General features: G+C 37.9%; 1 protein-coding gene across 1 annotated transcript in view; it reads right to left on the reverse strand.

The window, feature by feature from the left end:
* Positions 1-19,671, reverse strand: part of rptor (regulatory associated protein of MTOR, complex 1) — a 425,184-nt gene extending 405,513 nt beyond the window's left edge. Inside the window, exon 1 of the mRNA XM_081381619.1 lies at positions 19,219-19,671. The gene's annotated coding sequence lies outside the window, so the exon portion shown is untranslated. The remainder of the gene's footprint in view (positions 1-19,218) is intronic.
* Positions 19,672-19,951: the final 280 nt, after the last annotated feature.

A 19,951-nucleotide genomic window follows, 5' to 3' on the forward strand; every position in this document is an offset into this window, starting at 1 on the left:
TTCTCATCCAGCGCGGTTCAAAAGGATTTTACTCACGTTAATACACCCCAAGCAGGCTATGGTTATGGAACAAGAAGTAAAGTCTCTGCAAGCAAAAGAATCCATAGAACGGGTAATGAGAACCTCACTGTCGGAGAGATGAGCGGTTCTGGTCAATACGATACACTGGTGTCACTGTTCGGTACGTTTTCGATACAGCAAAAAGAAAGAAATGCCAGAGAAATTTCCATGATTTAAATTTTTTTTTTAACTAAAACTAACATCAAAGTATGGTCATTTTTTACTTTGAGCAATGATGGAGCTATACTTGACTCTTCTTAGGAGTAGGGATGGGCATTCGATTAAATTTTCTTAGTCGATCGTCAGGAGAATTAACGATCGACTATCGATTAATCATTAATATTTTATTATTTCTTTAACTTTTTATAAATTAAAAATGCAATGAAAATACAAAAATACAGTTTGTTTGTCCTCGATGAGATCTTATTACAAGAAGATCAACTTGTGGCAGTGAAACTGGACGTTCGGTAGACTTGAAGATATGCCCTGCGGTGCTCTAAAACAGCGGAACCTGCAGCTGCGAGCCGGCGTTCTTAAACAGAGACCCATGGCAACTTCATCCGTTTTCTGTGATCGGATGGCCATCCGATCGTGAAAAGACCAAATGTAAATGCCCTCCGAAACGCATTCGAGACGGATTTAAACCCGATCGCTCAAACCACTGCAGGAGGAGATCTGAGACGCATTCCAGACGAAACTGGACAAGAGTAAATGCATCTGGTTGTTGAAACCACATATGTAAATTTGACTTATCCCAAAAATGCAAAGAAATAAACGTGTTATAGGCTATATGTCATGTTATAGCCAGATATGACGACGCTACTTCAACACGCATCACCACAGATGAGCATCTATTCATCAAGCCAATGTGCAAACTATCGCAAATCAAAGTGAAAGTCATTCATCAACACACAATCATCTTCATTAAAAGTAAAGAACCGAAATGATCTTACCAGGGCTGTTGCCGCAATATCTTGTTGCAGTCTTTGATTTAGAAATTTTCGCTGATGATCAATAAAATGCAGCTCATATCAGTTGCTTTCGGTGACGTGCAACAATTTAAATATGCATATAGCGCGGGAATTCAAGATCGGATTTATATCCGTTTCACAAAAACACATTTATGTAACCAGATGTAAATGGAATCGTTTTGATAAATCAGATAGCTATCCGATCTGAGAAAATGCATGAAGTTCCCATAGAACTTCTGCACCAGTCTACTGATTTCTGTTGAGATACGCATGTTGACATGATCTGGGATCAGATGCGACCGCAACCTGGTGACAGCCAGTCCAGCCGCCGAAAACACCCGCTCTGAGGGGACTGGCGTTGCCGGGATGCACAGGTAGCCTACCTCCGCGCTAAAATGAATTCCATTGCTTCAAGACTCACACTACGCAACGCAACCTGCATTAGTTTAATCGATAACAAATAAACGTGATCGACGAAATTCTTAACGATCAATTATCGATCTTCGATTAATCATGCCCATCCCTACTTAGGAGCATATAAAACAAAAACAGCTCCTTATAAAAAATAAATTAAAAAAAATGTAATATTGTAGTAGTAATAAACAAAGGTTTATTTTATTTCAGATTAACATTTGAGGGTAGCAATTTTATTCATAATGTCAAAATAAAACCGACATAACGTTACTTGAAAGCACAATGTTTCTTCCTGGTTTCCACGTCAGCGCTGTTTGATCCGTAAATAACGGAGAAATGTGAATGCTTCTCACAGCGATGTTATTACTTCAGGGGCGAATTCAAATGCTTTCTTAACTGGATCTCTTAGCGCTGTGTAATAACAGTGTCGCTTGATCAACATCGGCTCACGCTGCATTGGTCCAAACTGATAAACGGTCCGTGAAGCACAAAATAAGGAGTAGCGCAGTTTCGTTCCGCTTTCATTACGTTTGTCATTTGATGTTGGGCAATGCTGTGGTCGATTATGAGCGCGCTTACCGTGCGCCTACATTTGAAATAACGAAATGTTGTTCGGCAGGAAAAATGGTCCAATGAACCGTTCGATTTGTAATGCGTACCGAACCGAAAGCCTCGTACCGAATGGTTCAATACGAATACGTGTATCGTTTATTTTATTTATTTATTAATTTATTTGACAGGGACAGTGTACATTAATTAGCATTTCTGCAAATGCACCAAAATTAGCCAAAAGGCTATTTTTCATCCGTTGTCCCTGGACAGATCTTAAAATTGTCTACCTAAAAAAACACAATAAAAAGATTACAGTGAACAATACAAATATAAAAAGCAGTAAAATAAATATAACTCCTCACATCCTGTTGATAAATACAAGTTTACCAACATACAGACATTATGTTAATAAATAAACAAAATTTAAAAAGAATTAATATTATACACATTAACACCACAGAGACACAAGTGGCAACAGGTTGGGTTGAGTGAAGATACATATTCTTATTAGTGCTGACATGTTTGATGTAATATGAGCCAGTTTTTTAAACAGAGTGTATGTGGTGAGTTCCCTGATGTTCTGAGGGAGAGAGTTCCATTCCTGCGCTGCTACGACTGAAAAGGCACTCTGACTAAAAGCACTTTTCCGTAGAGGAACAACACAGTCTCCTCGGGCCGACCCTCGTGTTACTCTCTGTGTGGTGTTTCTGATATTTACAAACTGACTGAGTGGAGGAGAAGACAGACCATGGATGATTTTGTAAAACAGACAGAGGTTTGAATACTTCATGACATTTTCCCAACTTAAGAACTTATGCTTTTGTAAAATGGTCAAGTCAAGTCAAGTCAAGTTTATTTATATAGCGCTTTTCACAACACATGTTGTATCAAAGCAGCTTCACAGTAATAAATTAGAACAATACATCAATGTTTGTTTCTAGTGGAACGTCTACGTTTGGTAATGTTGATCAATAGTATCGTTGATTGATTAATTAAATTAAATATCCCCAAATATCCCCAACTGAGCAAGCCAAAGGCAACAGTGGCAAGGAACCGAAAAACTCCATCAGGTGACCTAATGGAGAAAAAAAAAACCTTGGGAGAACCCAGGCTCAGTCGGGGGCCAGTTCTCCTCTGGCGTTTATGAACTAGAGGTCGGATTTAACTGTAGGATTAAAAGTATTATATGAATGCCTGGCTGAAGAGATGCGTCTTTAATCTAGTTTTAAACTGGGAGAGCGAGTCTGAGCAACGAACAGTATCCGGAAGACTATTCCAGAGTTTGGTGCTAAATGGCACAGTGATGATACCTAAATGTTTTTTTATCCACAATTTTGATTGTCTGTTTATAAAGTGACTCTAAGGATTTTAGTGTAGTTTTATTTGCCTGTGACCAGGTTGTAAGACAGTAAGTGATATGAGACAGTACCATACTGTACATGAACATTTTAGCTGCCTGAAGTGACAAGTTTGATCTTATGAACCGGAAATTTGCAATATTAAATTTGACTCTGTTGCAGACCTTTTTTATCTGTGATTTAAAAGTTAGTTTAGAGTCTATTATGATGCCTAAGTATTTGAATTCTGACACAACTTTTATTTTTCCCCCTGTCACATAAATATCTGCCTGATTATTTGCAATGTTTGATTTAGAAAAGAACATTGAAACTGTTTTATTTACATTAAGTTTTAAGCAGGATTGATTTAGCCATTCAGAGACATGGGCCATAGACTGCGTGAGTTTTTCAGCAACTTGTTTTGTGTTTTTACCATGGGTATAAATGACTGTGTCGTCTGCGTACATCTGAATATGGACGTCTGGACAAACAGAAGGGAGGTAGTTTATATAAAGTGAGAATAGCAGTGGCCCCAAAATAGAGCCTTGAGGAACCCCCGTGGACATTACGAGGGGCGGTGAGTGGTAATCACTGATCCTGACTGACTGTGAGCGATTCGATAGATATGACTATCCATTTTATTGCATCTGCGGAGAAATTAAATTTACTTAGTTTGATTAATAATATTTTATGGTTTACAGTGTCAAAAGCTTTTTTTAAATCGAGAAACACAGCTCCAACCACGCCACCTTTATCCAGTAAATGTTTGATATTTTCTATGAAAAAACAATTTGCAGTTTCCGTGGAGTGTTGAGTTCTGAAACCAAATTGCATTGAATGAAAAGAAAATGTAGTGGTATTCAAATGTGTTATTATTTGTTGGGAAATTAGTTTCTCTGCGACTTTTGACACTGTAGGTATTATGCTGATTGGTCTGTAATTGTCCACTGACAATGGATCTCCATTTTTGAGAATTGGAACAACAGCAGCTGACTTCCACACACTTGGAAATACTGCTTCAATAAAGGAGAGATTGACAATTTTGGTTACTGGTGTTAACAATGTAGAACTGAGTTCTTTCAGCATGCACACATCTATGCCAAATATGTCTCTAGTTCTGGAAGCTTTTAGTGTTTTTATTGTCTGTAAGACTTCAGATTCTGTGACTGTCCCTAGGTTGAAAATTGGCTCTGAGTTATTTATCGGACAAATATTTAGATTGTTAGATGGTAAGCTTTGGGCAATAGTGGAGACAGATTCAATAAAAAAATTATTGAAGGCATCTGCAACTTTGTTTGTATTATTTGTAATTTGTCCATTTATCTTAACTTCTAAAAATTGTTTCCTTTTAGTGTCTTGTCCTACAAGTTTTTTAAGTTGGTTCCAAATTGTTTTAGAATCCCCTTTTGCATTTTCTATTATAGTCAAAAAAAAATCTGCTTTGGCCTTGCGTATAGCTTTAACAGTCTTATTCCTCAATGTTGTAAATAGATTTTTAGCACTAGCTGACTTAGTTTTAATTGCATTTTTTAGCGCACGATCCCTCTCTTTCATTAGTTTGAGTATGTCCGAGTTCATCCAGGGAAGTATGTTTTTATTGTGTTTGTGTTTAACTTTACAGCTAAAATTTTTAATTGTTCTCTCAATTGTCGCCACAAAAGATTCAGAGTCCATTTCACAATTTGTTCCCAACAATATGTGATCCCAGTCAATCTGCTGGACAGCACTATTAAATCCTTCCTGGCGGTTTTTTGGGATTCCAACAAACTCATGCTCTCTGACAGAATAACTAAATCTCTTTTTTGAGAGCTTTCTGGCCACAAGGATCAAATTGTGATCAGAAAGACCATCTAACATATTGTATGATTTAGATATTCTCTCAGGTCGGTTGGTAAATGCCAAATCAATCTGGGTGCTGCTTGATGTGGTGATTCTTGTGGGCCCTTTGATCATTTGGACTAGATCAAATTTGTCAGTTATTCTTTTAAGCTTTTTTCTACATGATGTGTCCTCCCAGTTTATGTTGATATCACCCAAAATAATGGTCTCTTTGTTTAAGTTAGATTCTTTCAGTAATCTAACTTAAACAACAGTACTCTGTTACACCCCTATTCAATATTAATTCAGAATGTTGGCGTATTCAGTAACGAAATGTGATTTTTCAAGTAGCGAAGTAGATTACTTGACTTAATTTTTACTTAAGTACAAATTTGTTCGATCGATTGCTCCTGATCGATTGCTCCTGTCTGCCCTGCTGATGAGTGGTTTGCATCTGTATGCTCCGTATAGCTTTCTGTTTTGAATCTTTATTTACTATCATTCCTTGTTGTTTATATTACTTAATATAACTTACTCATCACCACACATTAACCTGACATCACTAGCTTCAATCTAAATCGTTATCGCTAGCACAACATGCAACAAGGGCTTTAGATACTGCTTTGGATGCAACTAGCTTAGTGAACTCTGTACATTGTTCGGTTCCGGCTGTAGAGCCCGTGCAGCAGGGCAACTGGGTGACTGTGAGACGCTGTAGTCGCGGGACAAAACACCACTCTTCCGTTCCGATAACAACACTAAACAGGTTCTCCCCACTCAGTGAAACACCCACTGAGAATCCTGTTGAATGTGCCCTAGTTATTGGCGATTCTATTACACGGAACGTGAAAATAGAGACACCAGCCACCATAGTCACATGTTTGCCGGGAGCCAGAGCGCCTGACATCAAAGCAAATTTAAAAGTGCTGGCTAATGCTAATCGTAAATTCTCTAAGATTATTATTCACGTCGGCATTAAGGATGTTCGACTTCGCCAGTCGGAGATCACCAAAATTAACGTTAAAGAGTTGTGTGAACTTGCAAGTACGATGTCAGGCACAGTAATTTGCTCTGGCCCTCTTCCTGTTTGCAGGAGTAATGAGAGACTTAGTAGATTGTCCTCACTCAATGGCTGGCTGGCTGTCTAAGTGGTGTCCACAAAATAATATTTTTTTAGAATTCATAGAAGAATTAGAATCTATAAAAGAATTAATAGACAATTGGAAAAGTTTTTGGGGCAGACCTGACCTGTTGAAAAGAGATGGTATTCATCCCTCCTGGGATGGTGCTGCTCTTCTCTCTAGTAATATGGCACATATTCTTAGAGCTCAAACATGAATTGGGGCTCAGGTCAGGAAGCAGACAGACTGGCTAAACCGACCGTCTGCTAGCTGTCTCACGTCACTGAGGTCAGATAAATCCCATCACATAGAGACTATTTCACCTAGATATCATCATATAGAGACTGTGTCTGTTCCCCGAATTAGGAACTACAAAAAACTCCCAAACCCATTAAAGGGTAGGCTAATAATTAAATTTATGTTCAACAAATAAAAAACAGATATAATACAGATGAACAAATGATAAAGCTCAGGTTGCTGAGTATTCGTACCCTTACTTCAAAAGCACTTTTTGTTAATGATATGATTACAGATTATAACCTAGATGTGCTGTGTTTGACATAAACCTGGCTAAAACCAAACGATTACATTACTTTAAATGAGTCCACCGCCCAAGATTACTGTTATAAACATGAACCTCATCTGAAAGGCAAAGGGGGAGGTGTTGCTGCAATTTAAAGTAATATTTTCAGAATTACTAAGTCGTCTAGTTTTAAATATAATTATTTTGAAGGGTTGGTGCTTAATGTAACACTATCTAGTGTAAATGATAAATCACGTTTGAGATTTGTGCTGGCTACTGAATACAGGCCACCAGGGCACCATACAGACTTTATCAAAGAATTTGCTGACTTTCTATCAGAGTTAGTACTGGCTGCAGATAAAGTCCTAATTGTTGGGGATTTTAATATACATGATAACGAAAAAGATGCATTGGGATTGGCATGTAAAAACATTCTGACCTCGATTGGAGTTAGACGACACGTGTCAGGACCTACTCATTGCCTAATCATACTCTAGATCTAATATTATCACATGGAATCAATGTTGATGCCGTTGGAATTCTGCAGCAGAGCGATGACATTTCATATCATTATCTAGTCTCGGACCATACTTCATTTAACCAAGGCTGCAAAGCCGACTCCCTGTTACAAATATGTTAGACCCATCACTTCTGCCACTAAAGTTTGCTTATTGCTTTATTAATAATCTTCCTGATCAGTTTCATCATCTCAGCATCCCAGATAGCTTAGAAGAACTCGATATTGCGACAGAAACTTTTAACTTTCTCTTTTCCAGCACTTTAGACACAGTTGCTCTGTTGCGCTTAAAGAAGATTAAAGGAAATAGTCCAAAACCGTGGTACAATAAGCACACTCAGGCCCTTAAGAGAGCACCCAGAAAAATGGAGCGAAAACAAAACTAGGTGTATTTCGCATTTCATGGAAAGAGAGCACAATTGCATACAGAGAGGCCTTAAAAGCTACTAGATCTGCTTATTTTTCAACCCTATTAGAAGAAAATAAACGAAACCCTAGGTATTTATTTGAAACAGTGGCTAAACTAACGAAAATTAAAGCTTCAAGCCCAGACGTTTCCAAGTAGCACAGCAGTAATGACTTTATGAACTTCTTTACTTACAAGATTTATAATATCAGGGAGAAAATTATAACTATGCAACCGTCTACTAAAGTATTGCATCAGGCAGTGCATTGTAGTCTCTGAGGAAATTTTTTATTCATTCATTCATTGCTATAGGAGACAAAGAATTAACTAAACTCGTTAAATCATCTAAATCGACAACATGTTTGTTAGACCCTATATCGACTAAGCTATTAGGGCTGCACGATTAATCGCAATTAAACCGCACGCGATTTGGCAAAGGCTGCGATTATCTTATGCGCAGCTTGTCAGTGGAGTGCGGCTGATCGGTAGTAAATACTGCCCCATTTGAACGCCAGAGGGCGCTCTCACGCAAACATGCTAAATATGCCCCGCCGCAGAAGTACAATAACGGCGCATCATTCCAGGAAATCCCTATCGCTGTAGCTGAATAAACAGAAGATTGAAACGCTTTGATTAAACATGACTTATAAATACATGACTGCCTTCTGTGTAAGAAGGCACATCATCTCACAGAAGGATGCTCAACTGTCATTATGAAGTGAGTTTGGAGTAAATGCATGTTATTAAATATTGTCTTTTGTTGGACAAGAGGTTCATTAGTGATTCTCGTGTTTGGAAAGATGTTTGACGCATGTTGCTTTTTCAAATGCACGTTGTAAACTCAAACTCACAGTGCTTTCAGATGGAGCAGCGTTTACAGAGCCGTACATAACTGACAAGCTGCGCATAACAAATAATCGCAGCCTTTGCGATTTCAAAATTGCGATAAGCCAAATCGATTTAAGTGCTATTACATGTAAATTGCGATTAATCGCGCAGCCCTATAAGCTATTGAAAGAGATGCTTCCAGAGGTCATAGATCCTCTTCTTAATATCATTAATTCATCTTTGTAATTAGGATACGTACCACAAAATTTTAAGCTGGCTATGATTAAACTGCTTGTTAAAAAAAACACAACTTGATCCTACAAAATTACTCAATTACAGGCCGATCTCGAATCTACCTTTTCTGTCAAAGATACTAGAAAAGGCGGAATCCTCACAACTATGTTCCTTTTTAGAAAGAAATGATATCTGCGAGGATTTCCAGTCAGGATTTAGACCATATCATAGTACTGAGACAGCTCTTATTAGAGTAACAAATTATTTGCTCTTATCATCCGATAGTGGTTGTATCTCTCTCAAGTCAAGTCAAGTCACCTTCATTTATATAGCGCTTTTAACCATATGGATTGTTTCAAAGCAGCTTTACAGTGATAATAGGAAAATACTGTAACAGATTGTTTAGGCTTTACAACAGCTCTAGGATAAAGTTATTGTCCAGCTAAAGTTAGTTTTGATTGATTGATTCACTTCCGTTGCGGAGATCATTATTTATTAACTTAGCACGCTAACACAACACTGTTCTAACAGGAAAACCCTTAACGCGCTCAGGCCGCCCATCCGCACAAAACAGTGCCTGGTGTCTCGAGAACACACTCCCTGAAATAGGTTCGAAGGTGCAAACAATTATCCATTATCTCTGCGCAAACCCGCGAAAACATAGACGTCACGCAAATTCCCATTACGTGTTTCAGAACGATTTTTTTTTCCCAGCTGTCGAACGATAAAACACTGACAGCCAATCAGAATAATTTAAAGGTCTCGCGCATCCGGGCGCGCGCGTGCTTAGAATAAAAAGGCTGTTATCGGTCGTTGGTGTGGACGCATATATAGTTATCTTTATCGTTATCTTTATAGTTATCGTGCTTGGTGTGAACGGGCCTTAAGTCCCTCCCCTCCGCTTCCGGCTCATGGGACCTTATTTCGGAAAAAATATGTATGGTAGTCAATGGCGAGAGACAACTTATCTTTTTATTCCGTCTGAACTATGCCCTGAATTACACATATGATGTTTGTCAATTTAAAAGATATTTATGAAAGTCAAGAAAGTCGCAGTTTGTCATAAAACAGAAGAGTAACATTTAGTTTTATGTGAAAATCGCTCAATGAACTACATCTCTCGTCTCGCACTATGTACGTCACCAACATGCATCGTATCTGTGCAGTCTGGTACAAAACACTCAGGCATGACTGCGTAACGTTACGATTATAACGTAAGACTATAGAAAAAAATGACAAACGTTAGCTTCAGTAAAGTTAGCTTCATTCATTGAGAGAAAAGGTATGACGTCACATGTGTGCCTTTTGGGTTTGTAGTCTTTGTAATTACGTATTTTCACAGTCTTATATCTCAACAGTTTTACATCAAACTGCGACTTTCTTGACTTTAAAATGTATCTTTTAAATTGACAAACATCATATGTGTAATTCAGGGCACAATTCAAAAGAGATCAAAATATTTGTTGTCTCTCGCCATTGACTACCATACAATATTTTTCCCATGGTTATTCCAAGGTCCCATGGTGGTCCACCGGAAGGGGAGGGACTTAGGCTCTCTATAATAATATTCATTTTTAATTATGAATGACAAAATAAGGGCGGAATTAATAAATGATTATATTAAATATATAATATCCTATTATATTACATGCGATGTTGCCTAAACACAGCATTTAAATCAAGTTTATTTATAAATGATAAAAGAATATGTAAGAACATAAAATATTATAAATATATTTATCCATCCCATCTCACAGCCTTTTAAATCCATGCACTGATTGTGTCTTTATTTATTATTATTATTATTATTATTATTATTATTATTATTATTATTATTATTATTATGCCTATTAAACATAAATAAAATGAAATATGTTAAATTCCCGTAAAGTAAACTTAATAACTTAAAGTGAACAGAAATAATCAAAGTTTTATTGGCATGACTGTCGGGCATTTACAGCACAAAACATAAGCTATTTGATTGGCTAATGGCTATTGTAGGCTATTAGATAATACATAACATTCATTTTGAGATAATGAGATCAAACAGAAAATTATATATAATAAACCAAAAAGATAGCCAGTGAATGGATTTAAAAGACTTAAGGATGAGATGAATATATATATTTTTGAACTGCCGTTCAAAAGTTTGGGATCAGTAAGATTTTTAATGTTTTAAAAGAAGCCTCTTATGCTCACCAAGGCTGCATTTATTTGATTAAAAATACAACAACAACAACAAAAACTGTAATATTGTTAAATATTATGACGATTTAAAATAACTGTTTTCTATTTGAATATATTTTTAAATGTAATTTATTCCTGTGATGCAAAGCTGAATTTTCAGCATCATTACTCCAGTCTTCAGTGTCACATGAACCTTCAGAAATCATTCTAATATGCTGATTTGCTGCTCAAGAAACGTTTATTATTATCATCAATGTTGAAAACAGTTATGTTCAATTTTTTTCAGGATTCTTTGATGAATAGAAAGCTCAAAAGAACAGCATTTATCTTAAATAGAAACTTTTCTATAATAATATAATACTATAATACACCAACGTTCAAAAGTTTAGGGTCAGTAAAAAAATTCTTTTTTTTGGGGGGGGGGAACATTACAAAAATAATGTTTTGTAACATTATTTTGTTATTATTATAACAAAATAATGTTACAAAAGATTAAGATTCTATATCAAATAAATGAAATAGAACTCTCCTATATACAATATTAATTTTAGCCTAGCATAAAGGGACACTTCACCCATTTGCATTAAGCTTTGCATTGTTAGAAACCCAGTCATACTATTGAATGGTCGTGCAACACTCTTTCATTTTTCCCTGATACGGGAGAAATCTGTTATTTACCTCTTACACTTCCTCCTACAATGACGCAAAAATCGTCATTTTGCGTCATTGTAGGAGGAAGTGTAAGAGGGGGGGATTTCTGTTGAGACTACAAGCACTCGTTCCTCATCTCTCCCAGGGGGCGGGACCCGCTCACGCTACAGACCTATTACAGATCAGTGGGTGGGACTTTACTCTCTGAAACTGAAAGCAATATCCTCCATCTTGTTTGAAGCTAAGCTAACAGGCGCTGTGGAGACAGATTTAAAGTTATGACAATAGCGGAGGAGAGTGCTCAATATGATATAGACTAGAGGAAGAGGATTTCGGAAGTCGGATGCTTGAATCAGGTGTTTGTGGCTACCTTTACAAGCCGCATTATAGCGAAGAGCAGCCGAGGCAGAAGACCTGCCTGCCGCGGACGAGGAGCCCGGACGGGCTCGAGTTAGGGCGGACTGGTGGCGCCGGTGATCTCACTATGCAACTACGAACCGCTACGAACACAGAGATAGAGTCCGTCTGCGGCAAAGAATTTCAACGATGACAATTTCTCCTGGACGAAATCTCTGAATCAGACGAGGACACGGACGTTTGTGTTGTGAACTAGTTTCCTAGTTTCGCACCGCATAATGTTCTGACTGAACATCCCGGTACCATGCAATAATTCACCTTTTCGAAAGAAATACAAACGAGGAGTAATGCACTAATGAGTTCGCCAACTAACTAGACATTTTGTGTGAATGTGAAATTAATTTCAAGCTCTGGTGGTAGCTAGCCTTGTAGACGGAAGAGTGATTTCTCTTATAGGCAGATATGCGCTTTCTGGATTAGTGGGAGTGGCTTGCGGAGCTGTGCAATGTGGTGCATTGTGGGAGTTGTTGTCTTTCATACAAATGCGTCCTGAAGTTATTTTTTGTCTTTTCTCGGTCACAAAGGCACCAAATTCAAAATTTCTTTTACATTTCGACTACATATATGACCCACTTTAAATAAAAAACAATGTTCAAATGGGTGAAATGCCCCTTTAAATAATCTATTAACATATAGCCTATTAATAATAACAAATTAAACAAACTTCATTTGAATGCTGTCACGGCACAAGGGGCTACAAATGAAAACAGCCGCTCATTTATAGTCACATAGGGGCCGTTTACACTTGGCTACTTCATGCGTTTTCTCAGATCGGATACATGTCCGATCATGAAAAGACCAGGTGTAAATGCCCTCCGAAACGCATTCGAGACGGATTTGAATCCGATCGCTCAAACCACTTCAGGCAGGCCCGTCGCGACAAGGCAGGCAAACCAAGCAATTGCTTGGGGCCCCGAGCTGGCCTGGGGCCCCAAGACAACGACTGGTTAAGAATAAAATGCAACGACAAACTGTGTGAACGCCCCTTTGATAGTCAATGCAGTAAAGTGCAATGACACTGTTATCGGGATCCCCCTCAAGGGGGCCCCTCTCAGTAGTCGCTGACAGCAGCCAGCCAACCACGTGATCTCTGCTGCCGGCAAAATACAAAAACTCCTAGGCAGTCATCATGAAGCGGAATTATGCTTCAGGAAGCCAGAAAAGAATGAAGAGAAAGGAAGATGAGGAAAGAAAAAACAAGATAGTGGTAAGTAGGGGTGTAACGATACACGTATTCGTATTGGTACGAGGCTTTCGGTTCGGTTTTCGGTACGCATTTTCAAACCGAACAAACCGTTGGACCATTTTTCCTGCCGACCAAAATTTCGTTATTTCAAATGTAGGCGCGTTGCGCGTGGCAAGCGCGCTCATAATGTAGAGACGCCGGCGCGACCACAGCATTGCCCAACATCAAATGGCAAACGTAATGTAAGCGGAACGAAACTGAGCTACTCGTTATTGTGTGGTTGACGGACCATTGTTTATCAGTTTGGACCAAAGCAGCGCGAGCCGATCGTGATCATGCGACACTGTTACTACACAGCGCTAATAAGAGATCCAGTAAAGAAAGCATTTGAATTCGCCACAGAAGTAATAACATCGCTGCGAGATCTAGTGAGAAACATTCACATAGTTTGGCAGGAATAGTAGGCTATAATGCCTTCAAGTAACATTACGTCGGTTTTATTTTGACATTATGAATACAATGCCCTCAAATGTTAATCTTAACTAAAATAAACATTTGTTTATAATTACATTTAATTTTTTCCAAGGAGCTGTTTTGTTTTATATGCTCCTAAGAAGAGTCAATTATAGCTCCAGAATTGCTCAAAGTAAAAAGAAATCATATTTTATGATGCTAGTCATAAATTTTAATTAAAAAAAGAAGAAAAATAAATAAATCAAGGAAATTGGCATTTCTTTCTTTTTGCTGTATCGAAAACATACCAAACCATAACACGTGTATCGTATTGAACCGAACCGTGAATTTTGTTACACCCCTAGTGGTAAGTGATAAATTACACTGGATAAAATAGCTCCACTTGTCTTGTACAAATGGTGTAATTTTGCAGCAGGTAGGCTAGAAAAAATATCTTTATGTTAGCTACCTGCCTGACGGCAAATGCTGCTTGTGACAAACAGTTAGTGCAACTTTTTTTTCGAACGGATGGAATATGGTTACATATTATAATATGTTTTTTATTGGGGGGGCCTCCATGTCCATTTTGCTTGGGGCCCCCAAATTCCTTCAAACGGCCCTGACTTCAGGAGGTGGTCTGGGCCGCATTCCAGACGAAACTGGACAAGTGTAAATGCATCTGGTTGTTGAAACCACATAGGCCTATGTAAATTGTACTCCTCCCAAAAATGCTAAAAAATAAACGTGTGAGAGCGTGTTATAGGCTATATCTAATGTTATAGCCAGATATGACGACGCTACTGGAACACGCATCGCCGCAGATGAGAAGCTGAGCATCTATTCATTAAGCCAACGTACAAACTATCGCAAATCAAAGTGAAAGTAAGTCGCAGACGCTTAATACACAATCATCATCATTAAAGTAGAGAAACCAATGATCTTACCAGGGCTGATTGCCGCTCTCTCTTATTGCGGTCTTTGATTTTGAAATTTTTGCTGATGATCAATAAAATGCAGCTCATATCTGTTGCTTTCGGTGACGTGCACTCCATTACATCTGCATATAGCGCGGGAATTGAAGATCGGATTTAAATCCGTTTCGCAAAAACACATTTATGTGACCAGCTGTAAATGGATTCGTTTTGATAAATCAGATAGCTATCCGGTCTGAGAAAACGCATTAAGTGGCCAAGTGTAAACAGCCCCATAGGCTACTTGTGTAATCTACAGAAATACAGGTATAAAGTCACAACTTTATTGCTCGGGCATTTACAGTATTTACAAAATATATACTTTAAGTAACATAATATATAGAAAGGTAAAGAGATATGGGAAATGAAGGAGAAAATAAAGCACATACATAATGAATAAAAATTTTAACCAATAATAATAATAATAATAGGCCTATAAAAATATAAAATAAAAAAATTAACATTCAGTGAATGGATTTGAAAGATGAATACAAATGTGGACAGCATATTCTTTAAACATTTAGACTATTGATGACAAACTTAATTTGAATGCTGTCTATAGGTAACATCGCGAGCAATATAATAGACTGTTAATATTATCATTTTTAATTAAGAAATGATTTTAGCTTTTTCTTAGTTAAAAATAAATATTATTATAGGCCTATCCGTTTCTGATAATTCTAGGTTGCTATGGTCACGCAGATTGTTTACGTATTTAACTTATGGTGTTCTATGGAGCGAATTATGTGCCATAATTTAACAAACAAATCCAGCATTTTGCAAACAAACTCAATCTACTTCGCAAAGGAAAACTCGACTCGCAAACAAACTCGATCCGCTTTGCAAAGGAAATCTCGACTCGCAAACAAACAGAAAGCAATGTGCAAGCACAAAGGTCACAAATGCGTGCAGGCAGATTTTCTCACAAATGCGCCCAGGCAGATTTTCTCACAAATGCGCCCAGGCAGATTTTCTCACAAATGCGCCCAGGCAGATTTTCTCACAAATGCATCCAGGCATATTTTCTCACAAATGCAGTTGAGCAACTTCCTCTTCTAAAACAGTAGATGGCGCTAAACTATAGGCTAATTTAGCGCTAGTCTCCCGGGAGAAGCACTGATTTGAAAATTGCCTTTGCCTACAGCTGAGGAAAATGACCGGTGAACGGGTGTGTTTCTGTCTTATTTGATCTATAATTAACCTTTTTGAGGTTTTCTCTTGCCAAACGTTTATTGCATATCTAGACAGAAATCCACATTAGCACTTAGTAGCACTTCACTCTCTCTAGGATCGGGGAATCTGTAAGCTGAAAGCTCTGCCATCTTGTTGCTTTTTGTCATTTTTTTCTGCATCGGACTAAATTAGTGATTATGTCTACACTTGTATCTATTTCTTTCGTTCTCCATAAATTAATGAGAACCTTTAATTTAATTGAAAGGAGGCTCCCACTTATTTATTTTATTTAGTTGGAATTCAGTCAGCTTAACAGTTAATGTAATAAAATAATTAATGAAAAAAACAAACAAAAAAAAAACAATATACAATTGTTTCTTATCTTGCCTGTGCCTATGCAGTGCCCAAATTATTATTTTGGACACACAAATGAAACCCGCCTCTCAATTAAATTAAATGTTCTCATTCATTTATGGAGAACGAAAGAAATAGATTTGTTCAGTGTAGACATAATCACTAATTTAGTAATTTCGCATGAGTCCGATGCAGAAAAAAATGACAAAAAGCAACAAGATGGCAGAGCTTTCAGCTTCCAGATTCCCCGATTCTAGAGAGAGTGAAGTGCTACTAAGTGCTAATGTGGATTTCTGTCTGTTTTAGAAGAGGAAGTTGCTCAACTGCATTTGTTAGAAAATCTGCCTGGACGCATTTGTGAGAAAATCTGCCTGGACGCATTTGTGAGAAAATCTGCCTGGGCGCATTTGTGAGAAAATCTGCCTGGGCGCATTTGTGAGAAAATCTGCCTGGGTGCATTTGTGAGAAAATCTGCCTGCACGCATTTGTGACCTTTGTGCTTGCACATTGCTTTCTGTTTGTTTGCGAGTCGAGATTTCCTTTGCAAAGCGGATCGAGTTTGTTTGCGAGTCGAGTTTTCCTTTGCGAAGTAGATTGAGTTTGTTTGCAAAATGCTGGATTTGTTTGTTAAATTATGGCACAGAATTCGCTCCATAGTGTTCTCTCAACATAGGATTTCGAGTCCACGGCTTTACATCGCATTCCCACGAGTTGATATGACGTTCCCACTAATTAAAATCTCGTGGCCACGACATATCACGTTCCCACGAGTTTGTATGTCGTGGCCACGACAAAACTAATTGAACTGAACATGTCCCCTCCCGGGGTCACCGTACTAACAGGGGCGGGTCTACGTGGTGGCCAGGGGGGGCACCGGCCCCCCCTGAAATTCGATTGGCCACCCCAGGTGCCCCCCCTATAAGATGTCTTGTGATTGGTTCATTTTACGGCCATCAGTTTATAGACTCTACTGAAGTTCGCGATTCAAAAAGTGCAGCGCCAGTAAAACAACGGTCGTCGCGGACTTGGACTTTTACTTTATCAATCAAGAGTGTGAAGTCAAGACACCAAACAAAGAGCTGCCAGTCAGCCCCGAAACAGAAGTTTTAGTTCCAGAAGATTCAGCTGTTTTAGTTGAGGTCTGCCTTCCTTCTTTTTCGACTGTTTTCCTCTCTTTCTGCGACTGTTACTCCAGAGCTGCCAACTCTCACACATTCACCGTGAGACACACGCAATTTTCACACTCTCTCACGCCACATCCATTTTCTCACGCACAGAAAAATCGCGAAGCAAAGAGGACACGGAGACCGACAGACTAGACAGAGCAGGTTACTTATGATATAAAAAAAATCTCAGCTCTCATATTCTGTCAATTTTATTACGAAATTCAAACGTTTTGGCGCTTGTAACGTTAAATGTGACGTGACAGATCCCTAGCGCACGTGAACCGATCATCTCTACTAGCTAATAGTAAAAAAACATGAATGAACACTGAAGATACAGTACAACTTACCGAAATGTATATTCCTCATACATAATATCGATCAATCAGTGTTTTTCATCAGTGTGAAGAGGTCAATAACACAGCTGGAGAACAATTATGTCCCATTTACCTCAGGAAAGCCATTTAATTAATATAATAGGCTACAGTACATTGGCAAGAAAAAAATAGCTATAGAGAGTATTTAGCTAAATATGTGTTATATATTACATATTTATTATAATTTTACTTATTTCATTAATTAAAGTTATTATAATTTTTTAAAAAATGTACGCATTATATTTAATTTGAGTTATTTTTAACCTTAAATAATAGCCTATACCAGCTGATAGGGCTCTCTGTATGTTTACAGCATCAGGTGAGTTGTTTTTTTCTTGAGAAAAAACGCCTATCTTGTGTAGCCTACCTAATATTTATCCAAATGAGTCAATATTAAATCAAATCACAATAATTGAATTGAAATAATAAAAAAGTGTAGCTTACCAGAAATTGTACCAAAACATTGTAACATGTCACTAAACCTAATAAAATTCAGTTTAGTTACTAAAATGTTAGTGACAATCACAATACACTCCAAGCTAAACTCAAAAGTTGGCAGCTATTATTGTTTCTAAACTAAAGACTGTTCTTTAATATATTAGTAGAGCACAATGTAATGGTTCCATATTTTATTTTTAAACTGTGGTGTTTTCATTTGAAGTGTTATAGTGTAACTCTGTGTTACTCAGCTTTTTTGTAAATTAATCTGAAAGAAATGTTGAATGAAACACTATGATGTTTTGGCCAAACCATTTGAATTATTACAGTGGGGGGATTTTTTTTATTTTTATTTTTTTATTTATTTATTATTTGAAAGAGATTGTGAATAAAACTACTGTATATTGTAATGGCCAAACTACTTATTAAAAGAAAATAATTGACATCGTTTCTGCTTCTGGGATTTTAAAATTGCTCATTATTAAAATTGCTTTTATTTTATAAACTTGTTAGTTTTATGGAAACACTAAAAATAATAAACACTGGCTCTCAAATTTAACTTAATGGATATATAGGGATAACAAAAAACTAAATTAATCAAAAATGTGCTTTATTACTACATTTGTTTACAAGTAACTTTATTCAAGTTAAAAAAAATAATAAAATCAATAGGATTTACGTAATATAGGCTACTGTAGAATTTAGCTTCTTTTTTTTTGGTCACTGGCGGCCACCCCGTTTGGAGGCAGTGCCCCAGCATGGCCCCCCCCCACTGAAAATGCTCTAGACACGCCCCTGCGTACTAATCATACAAAAAGAAAATAACATTATAAATATTACCTAAATACCATAATTACTGCCGTTATAAGTTACATTGTAAAAAGCACAGAAAACATTGGTCCTCTCCTCTTACAATAGAGCGCCCAGAAAAGGGGTCACTTTTCTTTATTGATGAAAGTGGCGGATAATAAGAAAGTACAATAGTTTTTCTATAGCATCTATGATATTTTTGCACCATTGTGAATTGTTTATGGGAAACTATGTGGTTTTGTGAATTGTACTCGCACCTCTGGTGAGCAGAGTTTTCCAAAGCTCGAGCTGGAGATCCGCTGCGTCTACGGACGATAACACAGATCACTCCCGTCAGCAGCTTAAACGGCAGTGTCCACAGCCTGTGGAAGATCTGAAGGCGCTGGGTCAAGGCGTTTTTGCAGGGGGATCTGCGTTGGCTCTGCTTTTGGTTCTGGGTCAGGCGCAGCGGCCCATCATCATCCTCACACACTGCGTGAGCCACGGCAGGAGCTCGATACCTTAATCCGAGGGTCTCTTTCCGTGCACTTTCTGTTGTCCTCGATGATGGATAAACACTATGAAACTGCGGTTAATTTTAATAAGACTTCTCCAGGTGAGGTTGTTTCTCAACACTTGCGCAAGGGCGCCGCCATCTTGGGGTGGACCCAGAATGCACCGCGCACATCGGGGGCGAGGCTACATCTAAGGACGTCAACGAATACGTCATCGCTCGTTGGGTGGAAGACCCAGCCCAAGTAACCCTGGGAGATTAGAATTATACATGGTCTAACAAAAACAAGTCTTTGCAAACTAGAATTGACTTGTTCCTAATTTCTACATCCGCTTTGCAATATGTTAAGGAAATTGTTCATATTTATGCCCCTTCAGCTGATCAAAAGCTTATTTATTTAAAGGGTTAGTTCACCCAAAAATGAAAATTCTGTCAGTAATTACTCACCCTCATGTTGTTCCAACCGCGTAAGACCTTCGTTCATCTTCGGAACACAA

This window comes from Scardinius erythrophthalmus (genome assembly GCF_964197995.2).
Source record: "Scardinius erythrophthalmus genome assembly, chromosome: 12".
NCBI lineage: Eukaryota > Metazoa > Chordata > Actinopteri > Cypriniformes > Leuciscidae > Scardinius > Scardinius erythrophthalmus.